The 20,670-nt window shown below is 46.6% G+C and overlaps 1 long non-coding RNA gene across 2 annotated transcripts; it reads right to left on the reverse strand.

Annotated features, from left to right (window-relative positions):
- Positions 1–321: 321 nt before the first annotated feature.
- Positions 322–18,948, reverse strand: LOC106036499 (uncharacterized). Of its 2 annotated transcripts, none has more exons than XR_010834184.1 (4): positions 18,793–18,948; positions 4,819–4,958; positions 4,265–4,396; positions 322–3,818 (listed from the first exon to the last, which is right to left on the reverse strand). It is a non-coding gene; the product is annotated as an uncharacterized lncRNA (long non-coding RNA). The 2 variants fall into 2 exon arrangements; XR_001207349.3 differs by having other exon boundaries at positions 4,265–4,653.
- Between the last annotated feature and the right edge of the window lie 1,722 nt (positions 18,949–20,670).

Here is a 20,670-nt window from a genome sequence, read left to right on the forward strand (position 1 = left end):
GGGCAGACTGAATTGTGGCAGAATTCACTGAGCAGAAACCACAGGGTGCATCCCGGCCACGCTCCCGTGGGCAACCTGCGGTTTGGTACGGATAGAAAAGGCTGCCGCCCCTCTCCAGAAAGGGAGACAAAAGTGTGTAAAAGTGGCAGCTGGGAAGAAGGAAGAAACATCAGGCCGGACAGAAGAATGGCCAAAACCAGACCAAAAGGTCCCTTTCCCTGCACCCCTATTATACATCAGCCCAGCACCAGCTGGGGAGGAGAGGATGGCGGTGCCGAGGGCTTAGGCAGGGCCGGGCAGGAGCACCTCCACAGCCAGCCGTCATTCCTGCAGCCCGGAAAGTTGCTGAAGACCAGGATATCTGGCGATACACACGCCGCCGAGCTGGAGAGGGACGCAGCAGATTTGTAATGCAGCAGATAGAAGAAGCACAGATGTGTTGCGAGAGAGAGAGAGATACTAATTGCTTACATATTTAAAACAGCATCTTTAGTCTGAATGGGAGGCACCATTAAGCAAAACAGAGCTATTAACTGGGGCCACTTGGAAAGCTGCCATCTTCCCTTTTGTGCGTGGCTTTTTGCATCGACACAGAAGTGCGATGCTTAGGGCACGGGAGGGCTGTCGATCTCGTCCTGCGATTCCTAGCAGGGGTGCTGAGGTGCTTTGCAGTGGGGCAGAGCGTGTCCGTGTACACCGGGGTGCCTAACGTGGGTTTTGTGTGCACGCCCTCTGCAGAGGACTTTCCTCTTTATCTGGATTAAATGGGAGAAGGAGCCCGTTGCAGGAGGTTTGCTTTCCTGGGGATTGGTGAAATGCTTGTAGAAAGAGGAGACAAGCACATCACCGTCACATTTATAGGTAAAAAAATACAACACAGGTGAGTCTGGTACAATTACGCTATAGCATATATGGCACATTTACAGGCTCATATGCAGATTTTCTAATAGAGCATATTCAGGCCCCTGGAGAGAAAGTGATTTTCGGTACTGTAAGTAGCCCCATAATTTACCTTCTGCATACACCCGAGAAAACACTCCCTTTCCTTCTGTTTTATCCTTTCTGGACTCCTCTAGCTCACCATACTCTGGAGTGTCGCAGCAGTGTGACCAGCCTGAGGATGAGGAAGGTGACCTTGGTGGTGCTGGCGCTGCCATCGGGGCTTCCTGAGATGCAGCGGGGCAGAGCAGCGGTCCCCTGGGATCTGGGAGCACCACACCGCAGCTGGCATCCCGGCCTCACGAAGCCTTGAGGAGGCAGATGGAGATATCTGCTCCTGCATCTCTTTCAGCTCCGTCCCAGGTGGTGCCTCAGCCTTCTTTTGTCTGATCTTTCTGCTTCAGTTGCCAATCACGGTGGTGATGTGCAAGAACAGAAAGCCCGACGGAGGCTGAGCAAAAAAGTGGGGGATCGTTCTGCGTGCGGTGGGAGTGGGTTTGCCTGGAAGAAACCTCGCAGGAGGCAGGGATGTCCAATTTGCCGAGATGCTCCTTCTGCCGAGGAGTAGCTGGTGTTAAAAGACATGCTGGGATTTGACTCTGCTGCTGCATAAGTCGGTGGAAATGCTGCTATTAAGTGGAATGAAAAAGCCTCCTTGCAGAGTGAGCTGAGAGTTAAGCTTGATGCCCTTCACTGGGGAGCTCCGCTGTAGGGGCTTGCACAAAGAGCTCTGTGAATCCTGTACTTGGTGTCATCTGTTGCTTTATTCCTATGAAAGATGTAGGTCAGAGAGAAAGGTCATTCTTCAGCTGCTCGGGCTTCAAACGCAGGGACCAGACCCTCGGAGCGCAGCCGGGTTTTGAATGGAGAGGCAGCAAGCTATGGAGAAGAGTCAGGAAGAGCGCAGCTTGCTGAATCATGTTGTAATCAATTAACGAGGCTTTGTAACATCACTAAGTGCAACTCCGTGGTGAAAACCTGGTGATTTTGTTGCATTTTGTTGCATTGCTGACGGCCAACTTCTGCTCAGCCAGGAATCTTATGGTAGGGATAGCAAGAAATGAGTGTACCAGGTACTGGCTGCAGGCGAGTACATTTTATTCTGCATTTGCTCTGAGTCCATCTTTTCGAGCATCCTGGCCAGAATTGGTGGAGGAGGAGATAATGCATCCTAGCTTTATGCATTGCTCTTTATCCTGAAGAACTGCAAACTGCTTTGGAGCAATTGCCATAGTTCCTCAAGTATTAGTCATTCCCCTCGTTCAATCCACTGCAAATCCTCACATGATTCAACTTAAACAGGTGCATAAATGCTGCAGGATTGGGTCCATAAGCATCCGGAGCCTCAATTTTATGTCTCATTTGTAAGATGGGTTGCAGGAAGATGAGAGCAAACTGTCGAAAATAGACTGTTGTGGTAGACTAATATGTTCTGAAACAGAATAAAAGGCTATTATATCTTCTAGTTTTTAATAATTTGAGGAAATAATTCTGTATCCTGAACACTTGCAGTAAATACAAAAAGGTGTATTGAAAAAAAAAATCTTTGCGTAATGGCAAGAGTAACTGCACCAGAACAATATTGCATTTTGCAGCTTTGAAGGGAGAAAAGAAAAGAAATGGCACTTTTACATTTTCTTTTGACCTTTCAGAAATACCAGGAATATGTAATAGCCATATTCATCCAACAATAGCTCAGAGGATTCAGGGAATAAGAGTTAAACACCTAGGGACATTTACAAACAACTGACAGAGAGGTGATGAATTTAAGATGTGGATATGAAAGGCACGGATATGCAGAGAGTGCAAAAATAATACATATTTAACATGTTTTTAATCCGTCACCAAGAAAGGCAGCGGCACCTGACCAAGTGGAGGGGGGCTGGAGAAGACGACCACTGGGTCGTTCCTGTGCCACGACAGATGATGGGACTTGGAGTAGCGGGAGGTCTCGGGGGACCTTTCTCCTTCCAATTCGTGAGGCTGTAAAATGCACATAGCCTTTATCATAGCTGTCAGCCAAAGTGAACAAAGTTTACAGCCCATTTTATACAGCTAAACAGTGCTCTGACGGGATAAACAGGCATGATGGATGGGAGCCTGGACTAACCAGGGTCGCGACGTTTCATTGCCCCATTACCGTCAAGGAGCCGGCCTCCAGGTGCTTTCTCCAATGAAACTGTGGTTCCTCTGGTGGGGGGCAAGCAGCTGTCAAGGGGTGCGATGTCTTTTCCTCCCCAGTAGGTTCATCAGCAGGAGGGAAGGATGCCGATGCTGTAGGTTCAGTGCTCCCCACCTTGTTGCACAGCCCATGGCAAGGGACTGGGGATACCACTCCGACATAAAGAGTCCACAGCCCCTTTGCACGTTGATGGAGGAACACTGGTAATAACCAGGCGGCTTGCAGGCTTTATTTGCCCTTGGATAAATCTTTTCCCAGCCAGATCCCAAAGCAGCCAGGTCTGATACTAAAGTACCTTCACCTCCCTCCTGCAGGAACGAGGAGTCTTATTAAAGGACTCCTAAATGCTGGAGAAATTAATGTGTCCTAGACGTGGGAATGTGAATGTGGCTCACTTTTAAGGCATAGCACTGAGACACAGCCCTAGCCAAGGCCTTGGGAGATGGCCTAATGTTGGTGAATCTGAATTTAGCCACATCAGAAGGGTCCAAGACTTTGTGGTCTGCTCCCCGCTGAATTGCCTCAAAAAGCATCCCCGCTCCTCATCTCATAGGCTGAAAGGAAAAGCCCTTATTTTCCTTGGATGGAGCTATAACCCTCATTGATTTTCTCTTCTCAGGGATTTTTGCCATCAGAAGGAGGAATCCAAGCCTGTCACAGTCTTTATTACCAAAGTGGTGTAGCAGCAACAAAAAAGCTTTGGTGGTTCACAAGAAAGGGCGAAGAAAATTAAACTGTATTAATTTCAAGCTCTATTAGGATTTTAAGAAAGTTAAATCAATAGAAAAGGATGGACTCAATAGGGAACGTGACCTTATTTTCCCAGTGTCTGAAGGGGAAGTGCACACAATAGAGAGACAAAAATATGCATATCTGTAAAAGCAGATCGGTTTCTTTGATGTAGAAGGAGAGAAGTTAAAAAGCTTTCATAAGCTGGCATCATTTGACTGGCATTTCAGAGAACTGTCCAAAAAAAGAGCAAAGGAAAAAAAAAAAACAAACAACCAAACAAAAATCCCCAAACAAACACCACCAACAAAGAAACCCAACCTCACCCATTAGTCCATTCTATTTCTTCCTCTCCTGCAGTAAATTACAAAAAGGTGTGATCGTCCATGCAACATTTCATTAAATACAACTTACCATTGTCAGAACAAAATGTTTGATATGAAACAGAATGATCTTTCTTTCTTTTTGGTCAGATAAGCTGGTTTGGATTAATAAAAATGCCACATCACAATGATATTGACAATTTGCATGTGAAAAGCCTTCCACCTGGTAATGAAAACAATTTTTCAGTTTTGCCACCACTAGTCACAGGAGATAACGTCTGCTGTCCTCCCCCTCACATTAACCATGCACAAAAAAATAAAATGGAAAAGGTAGAAAATGTGTGACAATCGCAAATTGCCTCTTATCTGAACCTGATGCTCAGGTACTGATATTTCCAAATGCAGCTGCCCAGCTGGCACTCTGGCTCCTCTCTTGCAGCCTGGCACTTCCCGTTTGGGAGGGCAGAGCTCAGTACGTGCCTGTGAGAAGTTTTTGTACCCTCTTAGTGGCATTTGGTGCAAAAACAACCCGTTTGCATCGCCCCTTTGTTTGTGGTTAGCGAACCGCTGGGTGGCAGTGCTGTGCGCGCACGTGTGCGCATAAAGGGTGGGGGGAACACTGTTTTGGGGAGGGGGGTCACAAACCTGGGCATGATTTGCTCCTCTTTGATACTCTGAAGGCCACCGCGGTGCCCAAAAGAAGGCAGGAAAAGAAAGAGCCGGAAGATGCTTCGGCTCTGAAGAGTGTTGATTATCGCTGCGTTTCCATCAATCTGTGCGAAAACCTACAGCCAGAAGGAGCGAAGGCACAAAGTTCAATCCCAGCGCCGGCACGCCAGGCTAATGCCAGCTGTCCCAGCCCTGCCTGCGAATTTGCATTTGCAGCATTTGTCTTGCACGGTCACCAGAGAAACAAAGCAGCCCCTTGCTGACAGCCCCGAAACAGAAAAGGCACGAGCTACCTCTCCACCCCTGGCCTCCGCACTTGACCCACGTTCTTCCCACCCCGTAGAGAAGAAACGAACCCAGCGAGGCCATGTTTCCAATGACTCAGAATATGTACGCGTGCTCAGTTCAATGTGAAGCATTCACAATTCTTGCATACGACTGGCAGTGATTTGAATTCAACAAAACATTCCCCCGAGATAATTCCGAATTGATAAGTATTTCTCACTTACGATGGCAGATTTTAAGTGTCTGATAAACAGATATAGGCTTCGGATGCCAAATTCAGCCCCCATCTGGTTTTGAATTTTATCTTTTTATCTCAGTTCAAAGCTGCTAAGAAGTGGCATTTCTTTCAGGTCTCCCTCTGCAGAACACCTTCATCACTGTACTTCTGTCTGAATTTCCTGGCCCTTAAAGCACAGGTCAAATCTGAATCTAGTTTTGGCCTGCTTCAAGTTGGCAGGTTTGATTAATCTTGTCCTGTACTTGACAGAAACCCAATTACTTTCCACAACTGTGCCGCGGAGGTAAATCTACCTAGTTTGGATAAACAATTCTACACATGAGATGAAGAAATAAGCTGTGCATGGGCACAGTGCAGATCCGCGGGGGAGGTCTCGTAAGATTAATTTGAGATAACAGACTCTGTTCCCACCTGTGAGAAGTCAGAGTGAAAAAGAAGGCTGGAGAAGATGATGCGAGAATAGATAAAGAAGGACGAGGAAATCTTTATGACCTTCATTCGTGGCCATCCGAATAAAGAAGACAACGGTGCTAACCTCCCAAAAGTTCACCACCCTGGTGATCAGCACACCTGAAGAAAAAGTACAAAAGGTTTTCTTGCTTTTCCCTCACCTTCTTGCAGTCCTTGGGAAAATTCTGATCGAAAATGTTGATGCAAAACATGCAGATTACAACAGCAATTAAAACGCCCCAAAAAAAGAAGGAAAAGAAAAAAAAAAAAAAAACAAAAAACCTGCATACACACATGGCCCTTTGCAAATGAGAACTTTTCTGCAAGGAACACATGGGATTTAACAATATGTTCCATTTAGCAAAAATGACAAAATCTTTAGGGATAACATAAAGAATGAACTTTTTCTTCTCTCCACTTCTTGCCACCAACTAAAAACTGCTGTGCAAAAGGCTGTTAATGTGAAACCCATTTCAGGTCTAGAAAGGCACTTGATTTCTGCCTACAGGGATTGTCATTTCGCTTCCCCCATCAATAATGAATGCTTTTTTCTTCTCTTTTGTACTAATATTTCTCATCCTTCATGTCCTTTGTGGTGTGAAGAGCTGCTGAGTGAATTGCCCAGGCTTCAGAATAAGGGCACTTTTCAAAGAGCAAAGCAGGGCAGAGGGGTTTTCCCCGAAGATCCCTAGCCACAAGCTGCAACAAGAGCATAGCCCCAGGTTAGCTCCCCCTGTGGGAGCAAGAACTGAAGTTGTTCACCAGGACCCACCTAAGAACTTTCCTTTTGGTGACCACAACCAAAGAAAAATCACTTACATTTGATCTGAAAAGCTCTTGGTGCATTGCAAACACTGCCATCACCAGTCATAGTCCCCTTCTGGATCCTAAAGTGAAGTTTTTAATCCATGACTTTGGCTACGCATTACCATGTTCTTGGAAACCCACATTTTTGCAAAGCCAACGCAAGCGAATTCTTCAGGAAGGAAAAACTTTAGTGCAGGTTGTTCCTAGATGCAATTTTTGGTCTGATCTTAGATCATCAGTGTCCTCTGTGGCGAGGAATATTGGTGATTGATCTGCTGCTGGCTTGCACCTAGCACAGTGAGGTACCATCAGGAGGGGAGATAACATGCAACGCTCCTGGCGGGTTTAAGCGCTCTGTACAAATGTAGAAGGGGAGAGAAAAAGAGCCAGTGTGATGGAGAGACACCACAGGCATGTAGCAGACTTCCTGACCTAGTGATTTATTTATGGCATTCCTAGAGGGGAGGAAGCCATGCAAAGATCACGAGCCTGCACGCTGCAGTAAGTGGCATGCTTATGTATATTTAGCAAGCAAAAACACGAGACACGAAATCTACAGAGGATGGAAAAATGATTCTGATCCTTGTGAAGTTATTGAATGATTAGAGTCGGGGAATGAGAGACTGTTATTTGGAGGAGCAAGAAAGATTTCCCTTGCTTCCTTCTATAAATGAATTATTGTCTCTGCCAAGATTTGCCTTTTTTGCTTCCTTGAAAGCCGGGGTGTTTCCTCCCCTAGCTCACCATGCTTTCCTTCTGGTCCAGCCAGGCTGTCCATGGAGCTCCGCAGGGAGCTTTGGATGCTGATAGCCATCACAGGGCTGTGAGAGAACAGCCTCTTTTCGCACTGAGATCTCTGAGAGATAAATCTCGCTGCAAGTGCTGTCTCCATGGTAGGTGAACAATGAAAGAAGCGTTGCAGAGAACAGGCCTCCGATACGGCTCAAAAAAGGACATAATCTATGTCAGCTGAAACCAGCAGCAACGTCCATCGGCCTGATGAATACTCACGTTGGCAGATAGGGAAGTGCACAAAGAGGAACCAAATGCACTGAAAAGCCTCATTCTGTGAGGTGCTGTGCACCTCCAGCTCCTGGCAAAGGGCCCAGCACTTGGATGGAGCCGAGCTCTTGGAGCCACCTTAGTGGACATCACCCAAATGTTTCCCCTTCGCTGCAAGCTGGGGCGAGCCCAGGAGGGTGCAGTGAGCAGTGGGACCAGCAGCAGCACAGTGCGAGGCAGCATCGTGCCTTGGGGAGAGCAGGGGGAACACGGGGTGTCTGGTAGCAATTGCTCAGCCCGGGCACCTTGCAAAGCACCGAGCCCTCACCGCAGGGTTCTTGGCTCTGCTGTCTAAACTGGATCACATCAGGACCAAGATGTGAAACAACAGTCAAGAACAACCTGTTTTGTTTCCAAATTTAGCCTCTGCTTCAGCTTTTGGGATTTCAGAAGTGGCAGAACCCACAAGGATGAGGCTCCTGGGGACACGTGGGTGACTTGGGGCACCAGCTCTCCCAGCTGCCTCTCCAGCTGGGTCTGATGACTGGAGGAAGGCTCAGAAACATCAGCCCTGACCTGACGAGCTGGAGTTAGTGGACTTAATGCTCAGACTTGCATCCCGATCAGACTTGTCTGTTGTTCATGGTGGGGAAAAAAATCTGCCTTTATAGATGGGAATATAATGATCAATCAAGCTTTATCGCTCCAGTTTCCATTCTAGCAGCTTATAACCACATAATAAAAGCACATAATGAAAACATCATAAAAAGACACAGTAAAAATACATTCACCATGCAAGTATTGCCATCTTAGCACATCCTGGATAGAAATGCTGAAGAGTTCTTGAGGCTTCTGATGTGTCCTCGTAACCTCCACAACACTACATCACACCCACCCCTTCCACTCGAGGAGCGCTGCCGATTTCAACCACAATGGTTCTGGGAGACGCACGTAATTGTTTGGATTCAACAAACCGAGAAGACGAAAGGCCTCCAGACAAGTTTTGCCTTCACAAAGTTGGGTAGAAAATTCCATGAGAATAGCCTCTTCAGCCTCTTTTGTTGCATTATAGCTCTTGTAGGAAGAGCTGCGTGAGACGGGTGTTGTATTAACACTTCTTCCCCGCGCTTTAAGAGAAGGTTCATCTTCACAGGCACTCCTCGGCTTTACTTTGAAGGACACAGCTTGCTTTGCCTCCCTGGCCTAGCTTCATTTTACTTTTTTCCCAGCACTTTTTCTTATATCCTCTGCGAGAGAGTACAGTTTGCTCTCACTGGAGATGGATCAACACCTGAACCTGCTATAGCCCCTGGGCTGGGGGATGGCTCTGCCCAGGGACTAAGGATACTGGCCCATGCTAACTCTGCTTGACACCTAAACTGGTTTTATTCACATCAGGTGGCTTCCATAGTGTTGCACTGAGATACCTGGGAAACAGGAGCAGCGCTCCTGGACTTATTTTTTCTCCTGCTTAGCAGCGACTCCTTTATGTGGGGAAGCTGCTTGGGTTAAAGCCCCGCCTAGCTGGCCCCCAAACCTGCCCGCTGGTCTCTTAACGTGCTCTCCAAGCTTCTCATGCAATTATTGAAGTGAGCAGCTAAAACAGAAATTAATCATCAGTGCCTGCACTTTGTCCTTCACTTCAATAGCGCCGAAATGGGCTTCTCGCACTTTAATAAGCCCCTCCTGGATTCTGTTCGCTTTCAAAGATTTTGTTTTGTGTTTTATTTATTTATTTTTAAAAAGCCAACATCGCAGTGACACTGAACTTAATGGCTCAGCCACAGGTTGATTTTTTATTTTTATTTTTTTTTAAAGCCACAGATGTTAGTAGTAACATCTAAGATGACTGCACCTGGTTATCTTGGAGATTAAAGGCAATATTGTTCCCAATTTTTTCCAACTGCCTATTTTGTGTCTTTGCAAGCACTTTGTACTCGCGTGGTTTTGCTTTTTTTTTCCTCCATTACTTCTCTCTCCTTTGTTTGCTTGACACTTTCATGCAGAGAAAGGGGAGAAACATAAACTAGGCAAATGTGATTTGATCACAGAGCTGGTGGGGGGCAGGCACAGGCAATCACGCTGCCTTGAACTCTCGGGCATGCAATCAGCTGGAGCTCGGCAGCACGGAGTCCCCAGGAATTATGTAGCACAACAATGCCGATCCAGGGCCCGTTATCGAGTGATGCCTTTGCACGGACCCCGGAGCAGATGTTGTATGCAAATATCTCACCCCCAAAATTTGGGGATGCGGGAGAAGCTGGAGGTTGGTTTGCCAAATGAAACCTCTAGGCTGGTTCAGCTGCAGAGCAGAAATTCCTGGCCCTGGTCCTTCAGTTTCTCTCCTAAAATATAAAACCCATGCCAGAGGCATTTTCTATGAGTTCCCAGCCTCTTCAGAGGTGCAGTAAATTAACCTGAACTCCCTTGATTTCCCTTAATCTTATGAAAAAGCAGGTTGCAAAGCAAAACCGTTGTCAGCAAATGCATTACAGACCAAGGCAGCAACGCTGACCCCCTTACACCAGCCCTCAATTATGTCCCTGGGATTTTAACTGTTCCTTTATCTACTGAAAAGGAATGTTAAAAAGTTTAATTGGCATGTAATGAGATAACTATAACAAGTTAATTAGTTCTCAATTAAATTGCGTTTACCATACATTCTGAGTGTGTTGTTAGCAATTAATGACACCTAATGAACTTGCGAGAGTGACTGAGTTTACAGTGATAAGGAAAATAATAGTAAAGCTCACACGTGGCTTCATAGCACCTCAGAAGCAACACATGGTTTCATAAGCCTGTGGTCAAACCACCACATCTTGTGCAACCACTAGAAGGGAAACAAGCAGTAAATTTATTCTGGCATGTAACAGGGTCTGGTAGGAAACAATTGGCTTTCATGACAGGCCTTGCTGGGAAAGAGAAATCCCTGAGTGCTGTAGGAGAATTTCAAAGGAGAAGGGAAAGCAAAGTTGCACGATAAGGTCAATTGTTCAGTTTAGACTTATAAAAGCAGTGTTCAGATCATGACAAACGGTTGAGCCTGGTGGGATCAGATAGAGATCCTGCGGTGGATGAGGGAAAAGGGTTAAATTATTTCCCAAGATTCCCTAAGCAGTGAGTTTATGGAGAACAATTTATCTTTGTGCTGTGAGTTAGCCTCCTCTTAAGCTTTGCACCATTACAGTGCCACACTGAATAGGCATTAGAAGGGGAAAAAATCCTACAAACTAATTTACATTCTAATGAATTTTTAATTGAACCAAAATCTGTTGTTTCTGTTTAAAGATGCAGTGTTGACTTTGTGGTCTGTGCTGCTGAGAGCCAAGTGGGATCTTAATGTGATAAAAACAATGATAACGCTAAGCTTAATTAGGTCTGAAAGCGTGCCTGGTAAAGTGGCATGGAGTATGGGAATAAAGATGTCACCTCCTGCCTCTAACCCAAGCAGCCAGGCAGGCTGAAGCGAGACCAAAACCGGAGCCTTTACTGCTCCCTTGTGCAAAAACCAGCCGACGTGCCAGAGAAATATCTGTTCCCATGGGCAATAGGATCATCCACAGTCAGTCCTGTAAGCTAAGTTTCATCTTCTCCTGCTATTAGATCCAGCTGTAATGACAGACAGGACCTGCTGGGGTTTCTCTAATCACTTTTCTCTTTGTAATAGGCCGTATAGAAATGCCAAAGCCTGGGAATTGCAGTTTCCAAGGCCAGGACTTGTAGGCATCAGCTCTCATCCCCTTCTCCACTCGCTGTACGTGCATCTGAGCCTCCCTAGGGCTGGGAGGCCAGAGAAAAACCCTTACTCAGGGATTTCTGACCAGCTGCACTAGGATTTAACCAAAAATGCTCCCTGGTACCTAGGTACCCTCATTTGCTTCCTCTCTGGTGTCCATGTAATTCTGTTCCACACATTTTAAGGCATTCTGTTGTGTTTTTAATGTCTTGTACTGAGTGACTCACCAAGCTGTCAGTGACACACACGTACCTAGGAAGCTCAATGAAATAAGAGCAGAACAGCTATTTTGACACTGGTTTCTTGCAGGTCCTCCCTCATCCTTCCTCTGTCTGCGTCTGCTCCTGGGAGGGTTGCTCTGTTCATAATATGCTTGGATTTTCTTGTAATTAAACCGTGGTTTTACTAGTTATTATGATAATATATATAGTATTATATAGTTATTAATTTATTTGGTTAGGATGGATTTGGTTGCACAACGAGTGTAAGCTGAATACACTCCTCACCTCCACAGAAAGCCTGACACTCTAATGAACCCAAGTAAAACCACAGTGATCAAAAACAAGCTGTGGCAGCAGGTTTCAAAACCTGTTAAAATCACCACGCAAGCTTCATCTTCAATATCCTGCTGCTACCTACCAGGCCCTGCATTTTGCAGCAATTTGCTCCACTATTGCTCTGTTACGACACTTGAATTTATATTGTGTATGAGTCACTAGCCTTCAATACTCAACTTTGTCCTTTACGTTATACATCACATTATTTTTGACTTTTAAAAGTAATGGTGCCCCTGACCAATTTATTTCATACCTCCTCCCCAGTGTCAGTGGGCAGTAATTTGGTTCCCTGTTAACATGGGCTGGAAACACATTCCTCCCTCAAGAGAGCAAGTTTGTCACTGCAAACACCCTTTGGTGCAGAGTAGATAAAGCATAGACCTTCCAGCTGAGTCCCAGCTGCTGTTTTCTGGAGCTGGAGCAGCTGAACAGAGTTGCCTTGGCTCTGGGGTCATTTCTGCCTGTCCCTTCTGGCTTTGCAGCAGCAGGAGGTGCAAGAACAGTCCTGACAGGTTGCAGTCCCAGAACTGGGAAGTTCAGACGTTAAAGAGGGAAGATGCCACCAGGAGGTTCGAATATCACTGAGGGACACCAGGATGCCCAAAGGTGCATGTATGAAGAGAGGCAACTGAGTACGGGACTCAGCAGGCTCTTGCCGTGGCATGGGACACTGTGGTAGGGAGTTGGCAGTCTGCAGCAGGCCATCAGGACTGATTTGGGCAGGCAGCGTGCTGTGGTATGCCAGCTTCCCAAGAGCAGATCCCGAAGAGCTTAGTGTGCTTCCAGCACATGGTGGTCTCTCAACTCCTTGCTTGACTTGCCCGCTGAGCAGGAATGATGCCAGGGCAGATCTCAAGGCCTGGGTGCAAATCCACTCTAGCAGGGATGGAAAACGCCCAGGGGACAAAAATAAGCTGAAGAGAGAGGCCTCTTTGCATGTTTTTTTTGCTGCTCCTGTGCAGGAGCTTGTCTATCCCATAGGAACAAGCTAGCTTAAAATCCAGGAAACAGCTGCTAAATGGCAGAGGTGTCTTTGCACTTGTATGAAGATCATGACTGGACTGTGTGAACTCAGGCTTCTGGAGATAAGCTCCAAGGGCGGGTAGATGTCACCTCATTTTGCTTTGTTGAAAGGCCGTTTTGGAAGGAGTGATGCAAAAACTGCCCTTCCTCACCTGCTTTTCTCCTCTCCCCTCACTTGCTGCTGCTGTTGGGAGTTAAACGTCAAGTCAATTGAGTGATTTTCCAGTTTGCTCTGACAGTTGGGGAGATTTGTGACCAGCTGGAGGTCCTGTGGCACCCAGTGATGGACCAGGTCAAGGTAGCACCATCTCCCTCTCTAATGAGCCCAGCAGTGTGGCTAGCAGGTCCCAATGACTGCTGCAGCCGAGAAGTCCCTCTGCGATAAAGGTCACCTCCGAGTTAGCTTAAGACATTTTCTCAGAGGTTTTTGTAGACGTATAGGCTTGTGGCTCTGAATTTAGCTTGATCTGGGCGATACAGGCTGTCAGAAAGCTTTCATTCTCCTGCTTTCAGAGGTATAGCAGCACTCAGTAAATCTGCTCAGATGTCAGACAAAATAAATGCCAAAGAAGCGAACCACTGCTATTTACTGATGAGGTCTCTCCTGTCGCCCAGCTGTGCTGGCACCTTCAACACCAGCCCTTGCTGCAGAGCCAAGGCAGAGGCTCTGGGTGTGCAGTGCAGGGGAGTTTTTCAGAGCACATTTGGAGGCTGGTGACCCTCAGACACGCCTGGGAGGACATCAACCCCAGGCATCCTCCTGCAAGGGGGGGGGCCGGATGGAGGGCTGGGCCTGCTTTCCCTGAGCTTTCACATTGAAGTGGGCACAGGCAGCATTTCCAACCCAGAAAAAGCTGAATCTCCGTTCTCAAGCTCTGCCAGTCACAATTCATTCACAGAATGCCTATTAGAAAGTTGCTTTTGTGATGGGCTTAAAAAAAAGTTGGCTAATTGGCTTTTGGCCTATTTAGGTGCACGAGGCCTAGTACTACAGAAAAGGCACTTTTGAAGGGAAGGGTCTCTGGAGATTATTTCTTTCGATAGCTTTATGTAAAAATCTCTCTACTTCTCCACCAGAGTTGAATCGAACCTGCTGATATTACATTGCAAGCTTTGCCCCTGCCTTTTCACCCGCTTCTGCCTCTGTTGCGCTCAGTCTGATAACGACTTCAAGCGACGAGAGCTCGGGCCTCCTCATAATGGGCCCACTCGTATCTCCAGGACTAATTTTGGATATGAGGATGAAAACTATTGTCAAGGTTCCATTTGTGAAAGGGTCTTTAATTCTGAGAGAGGGATGATTTTTGATTCTATCTAGGGAAAATGAGGACACTGAGGGGGATTTAGTGCACAAGGGCCCACACAGCGTCGGTTCCACAGGCCACCAAACACCTTTCCGTCTCTCCTTAGCTGATGTGATACCTACAGAAGAAATAGACCCAAAACGCACTCTGGGAGAGAAAGGTCCACGAAAGATGGGCTCACACAAAGGTGGCTGCAGTGGTTTTAAGATGTTGCCTCCTCCTCAGAGGGGCCAGCAGATGGCAACATGGGCCTGGAGCTCAGTTGCACCCCAGCAGGCTCTGCCACCCTTCAAAGCCACAGGCTGCCAGACACAGACCTGTGCAGAAGAGGCTGAGATGAGAGAAGCTTTGGCAAATTGGCAGCAAACAGCTGGAGGCTGTGATTTCTTGAGCAGCTGCAGCAGGAATTCGTCTGCCAGTGCTCTGTAACCAGGATGTCCTATGAGTACGAGGCTGAATGCCCATTTCCAGCAAGGCTTAGGTCAATTGAGATCATTTTTTTCCCCAGCCATAGAAAAACAGTCTAAGTGGATTGATGCAATCGCCTCAAGCGGAGTTCAAAAACTCTTTGGAGATTAGGACTATGGTCTTCTTTGAAAATAGATAGTCCCTCACACAACAGAGCCCTGACTTTGGTTAGGCCTACTGCAAATTAATAACTGTAATAAATTATATAATGGATGGAAGAACTTAAGCAAAACACTTCTGCCCAAGAAGGCAGAAGCAATTTTTCAATAGAGCACTTTTCAGGTTTTCACCAGGCTTCAGCTGCTTTTTGAATAATGAAGTAGATAACAAATGAAATACATATGCTTAAACCACGATCCTAATTGAAACACATTATGGTCGAACAGGGCATGTTCTACACAAGCAGAGATCAGTGTGATAAAGCAAGGAACAAGATGGAATAGTGCTTCAGAAGTGTTTAAAAGCTCTTTCCATTTGGCAGGAGTGGCTCACATTTGCAAAACATTTATTCAAGTCTTAGTTGAAAATAAATCCTTGAATGTAGCTATGCTATTGAGAGGTTGCAAAGTGGCAGTGGCCTCTTTAATCATTGTCCCATTCAAGCCCTAATCAGCACAGCATATGCAGGACTGAGTGGTAGGAGCGAGAATTCACCTTCTCAGCAGGGTGAGGCTGCATGTGTCTCTTCTTTCTAATTAGAAGCTCTATTCAGATGTTAATCAGCAACGCCATGATTAAGGAGGATTAAAGAAAACACTTGGACTTCGCTTCACTGATGTGGCTAAAGAGGTTTTTCCTTTTTTGTAGCAAAAAAAAAAAAAGAAAAGGGATGTTCTGATGGAAGTCGGTTTGATTTCTGAGTCTTGTTTGACCTCACCTCAGCAGCAAGGATGTCACCTGCTCCTCGATGCTGCAGTGATGGAGGGCAGATGTTTCACGTCCAAGGCTTTCTGCCTTTTGTGAGCCTTCCGAGCCACTGGCCCTTGGTTTCCACTGCTGATCTGCTGAAGTGGGGATGAACAACTCAGCCCCTGCAGCCAAGAGGAGCTTGGGAAATACTGAAGACAAAAATGGATTGAGAAAATAATAAGTGAATCTGAGCTGCATACGAGAAGTCAATGAAGGAATATTCCTACAACTGACAGGATTAGACCTAGCCTGGCAACTGGAAGGGACAAAACTGCTGGTGATGCTGCTGGGATAACTCCAAGACAGAATAAAGATGGACTACAGACCCAATGGGCACTTTGACATCTACCACTTCTCTGCTCTCCCTTATCCAAAGGGAAGGGTTGCTACTTCACCGGAGATGGCCTCCAACACCCTCTGCAAGGCACTTACACCACGTGCCATGTCCTGCTCAGCGGTGCCACGTCATTCCCTGTGCCTTCCCGTGCCCCACAATTAGAGGAAACAAAAAGCACTCTTGTGTTTCTTCTGAGAGATGAGCTCAGCTGGCATAAAATGAAACCATTTGTCTAATGGTCTAATATTTGGAAAAAATCCCTTCAAAGAGACTGTATTGGAACTGGCTAGCCCTCTAAATACATGAAATGGTTTAATTGAAGGTGACAATTTAAATGGGATTTTTAATGGATAGTGACCTCACTGAAATCCGTATTTTTACCATTACAAAAAAGTTAACAGCAGGTAAGTCCATTGTACATTTTCTGTTTTTTTTTTTTTTAAAAAAAGTTCTCCTCCCAAAATGGGTGTAAATATAACCAAAATCCCAACATGCAAATATTCCTCTGTGAACTCCAGTGCCAGGGTGTACTCCCTTCATTTGCATCTCTCAAAAAAAAAAAACCAAAGCAATCAGTTCGTTTCTGGTGGAGAATTTGGATGCAGCCTCCTGCATCAGTGCATAATCCTCAGCTCAGTGCTCATTAAGCCGTGATGATTCAAGACTGGCTCCTCCAGCTGAGACACAGGACGGGTTCAGCCCTGAGTTGCCCTCACTATCTGGAGGCATTTAGCTCTGGGGGGTGGCAGCACACAGACTGCTGTGGGTTTTTGGAGGCTGGCTCTGTTCTGCAAAGTTAAGTGTTGACTTCAGCTGAGTTTCTGACTGTACAAAACTAGCTCAGGCAAGCAGCGATTCGACCCTGCACCATATATTATATATGATTGCTTGGGGCAAAAAACTACCAGTGTCTTTAATTCTTCTTGGTACTATGCAGGGGGAAAATAGTGGTGGCAATAATAGGCTGTGTGCTTGTGGAGTATTTCCAGACTGGATTCATTTTAGAAAGGTTAGCACAGAGTTGTCAGGGACTTCTGAAAATTAGGGGTTTTCAAAGCATACAATTCCCATGTTGAGATGCTGCTGGCAGTCAATATCCAGGCTGAATCTTCAAACATCAGCTGGGCCTTCAGCATACCTTTGTGTCATCCTAATAGACATTCACATCTCAGCCACCACCACTCAAAATAGCACCTTTTTGAACTGGAGTCCTGTTCTATCTAACGGAGAGAGACTGTAATCTTGGGAGGTAGAGCTCTGCTGGGTTTGATGTATCCAGGAAGGATAAAAATGATAGCTGAGGTCTGGCAGAATAGATGGTTGTATGAGCTATACAAGTTCATGGGCTGCTAACCCATGGCGACATCCACATCACCCCACTGTCACTGCTGCTGGTACCTGCACAAGGTAATTGAGTGTGGCTGGATCTACTGCTGATGTGACACTTAGACACTGGTGTAGCTGCACAGGAAAATCAGGGGTGGACGTGCTGCGACCAAGTATGTCAGAGGAAGGTGACTGGAAAACAATTATTCGCCATTCTCATAGCAGAAAAATGAGGGATCATGAAATTAAATCCTTAAGTTGCAGAATTAAGCAAAGATAAACTCTTTTGCACATATTTAAACTGCAGAACACACTGCCACAAGGATGACATGCAAGACAACAATATCCGTGGTCAGAAAAAAATAAAATAATCAAATGTTGTTAAAAAGAAAGATGTAAATATTGGCTAAAAGTGCCTACACTATACTGCTTAAAGCTGGAAGGATACACCTCCATACCTTTCCTGTGTGCCTATACCAAAAAACTTCTGTTGCTGATCACTGTTGAAGACAGAAGTGGGAGCAGAGTGGAGTTTGGTTAGGCTGAGTACAACCATTCTTACATCCTTATGAAAGTGTTCTGCTCACAGGTTGCCCTTTCTAGGGAATTTCAGGATCTCTGGACAGCATTTTTTGACAAGTTTTGGAAACTAACTGTATACAACAATGTTTTAACTTTAACAAGGACTGCCCTGTTGGCTGATGGCCATTAATTGCAAGAGTCCCTCCATAGCCTAGTGAATCACCATGACTCCTAATGGTCTTTCCTACCACCCGAGCAGTTCCGAGGACAGACAAGTCCCCTGCTAGCAATGCCATCCGCTGTCGATGCGGCAGGATAGCATTGTGCATTTCTCCTTGTACTCTGGGTCTCGGTTTCTCTGTCCTCAGGGCATGCTAGCAGACTGAGAGGAGCCTGTCTCAGCCTCCCAGCTGCCCAGGTCTCCAACGCTTTACTGCTGTCACTGTGGCCGTGCCCACTCAGCGTAATTCAGTGCTCCGCAGAGCTGCATCAGCCAGCTCAGAGTCAGGCAGCATCTGCACTGTTGGCACCCGAGCTGCACTCACACAGAACTCCTTTCAAGTCAACTCATATTATTTCTCACCCACAGGGCTACTTTGGCATCTCTTGCACCTTTGTGCCACGGAGACACACCTTTCCTTAATTTTAAGCACACATTAATGAGGTCCCCTTAGTTATTGCCAAAACCATGAAGACTAACAACTGCAAAGAACAGCCACTGCACCGGCACTGTTCTCAACAGCTTAGGAGAAAGACTGGAAAGGATGAATTCCCTGCAGCCCATGTCTTCCACCTAACCAAAACAAAGTTTTGCATCAGACCCCTTCTGCATGCCTGAGCATTGGACACATTTCTCCAGCAATGAAAGTCCCTTGAGGTATTTAAGATAAAACATAAAACAAGAGAGCCACAAACCACTGAGGTTTTGATCCAAGACCATTACACTTCCCACATACTTAGAAATACATTCATATCCTATTACTTACTTGCTTCTGTCAGCTAACAGCATCTCCAGAAGACTCCCTCCAAGCTCACCTACTTCTCAGCCTGCAAAGAAATAGAGATCATGATTGATGATCGCAGGCAGATGTGATGAAAGCATCCCAATCAGAGGCACAACACTGTTGCCTGAGTAATGGCTTTCCCACCCCCACAGGAGGCAGCACGCACCCGGTGCTGAGCTTGTTGTTCTGGTGGGCAGGATCCTGCTCCATCAGATGTAGACAAACAGCCACAAGTGCACTTTGCAACGCACGATGAAAGCAAATAGATAAAGCTCAAAATACCTCCCTGCCCTTGTCTGTACTCCTGTTAACATCCTGGCATGAGTGTTAGTCTGTTGCAGTCATTTGTTTTAAGATTGTACTTGGCTTGACAGGGAGTCTAGACAGAAGTGTGCTCCGCTCATCTGACAAGTTCCCATTGCTCTTCCTTGCGTTGGGGGAATCTTGGAGGAGCTGGTGCCTTGAAGGCATAGCTCAGCCCTGCAGGGCTGGGGGCTTTAGTGCAGAGCACGCTAGGGGAGGTGATGGCTGAACGCAACGGGTCTCCAGAAGCAGGGGAGGAATGTGCTCTTCTTCCTCTGGAGCAGGGCGGAGACATTTCAAGATCCATGACCACAAAACCTATTTCCAGATCAAGAGAAGAAGGAGCAGTGGATAAGCTGCCAAGGCCATTGTGATAGATAGATAGATAGATAGATAGATAGATAGATAGATAGATAGATAGAAAGAACGAACGAAAGCAAGCAAGCAAGCAAGCAAGCTTTTTAGGGCACCAGGATCACAGGCTAGGACACTGCTTTATACACATCTCCATTCTTCACGCATATCTCCATCTGTGTGAAAGGGGTCCCACCTCCCTGGTGGGACCCAACCTGGATCCCTTCGCTGCTTGCAAAAGTCAGCAGGAACTGGAAGGAGCTGCATTTCAGTGATGTATCCTCCAAGACGCTGTAATTCTCCCCCCCAAGGCTGTTCTTTGTCATCCAAAGGCACCCTCATAGTGCATCCTCTTTGGCACGTGCAGGTAACCTCCGTCATAAAGCAGTCACCGCGTGCCTGCTTTCTTGTAATGCCACTCATTGCAACAGTCCTGATGGCCTCTGAGCAAAGACCAGCCAACACAGAGCCTTTTGGGGGTCACCAGGGATCCTGAACCCCCATTCTCCATGCATGGTTGAGAAACAGGGATGAGGCAGCCCACCAGGTAGGACAGTCCCACTTTACTGCCAGGCTCGTACCACCGATACAGCAGCTCTTATAGCAGCAATAATCAACCACAGAGTCAAGGAAAGACAGGAAAGGCCAGGTTCGTGTTAGATAAGGGAACGGTGAAAAAATGACAGCGTGACAGACAATGGCATGAGAATTCCCTCCACACAACAATGCAACTTCCCAGCTAGTGCTGCTGGGTCGCCTTGAGAGCTTCAGCTTTGGGCATTTCCCAAATGACACCTTTCTTGTGGCCCACGGGGATGGGAAGGCAGAGAGGGAGCGAAAGCAATGAGGGATGTGGCTATTTTGGGACAGAGAGCTCTGAGAGCCCTGGAAGCAAGGACAAACACTCCTGTGGGTTTGGGTTTGGGTTTCACACTTCTGCAAGATGTTCATGTGCAAGTACCCATCCTCTGTCTTCCCACAACAATTCTCCACATTGCACATGCACGTGCATGAAATTGTCTTGTAATACCCAAAAATCTGCTTCCAAGGGCCAATATTGCTAGTTCAGACCCCTGGATGCTGCACAAGGCAGAGCGCACCAGCCTGGTCCGGGCAGCCTGGCCCCTCTCGCTGCAGCCCTCCTACCCCTCCGCCGGCTGGGGAGACCAACATTTTTGGCCGCAGCTCCAAACGCTCCTCTGC

Source organism: Anser cygnoides, chromosome 11 (assembly GCF_040182565.1).
Source record: "Anser cygnoides isolate HZ-2024a breed goose chromosome 11, Taihu_goose_T2T_genome, whole genome shotgun sequence".
Lineage (NCBI taxonomy): Eukaryota > Metazoa > Chordata > Aves > Anseriformes > Anatidae > Anser > Anser cygnoides.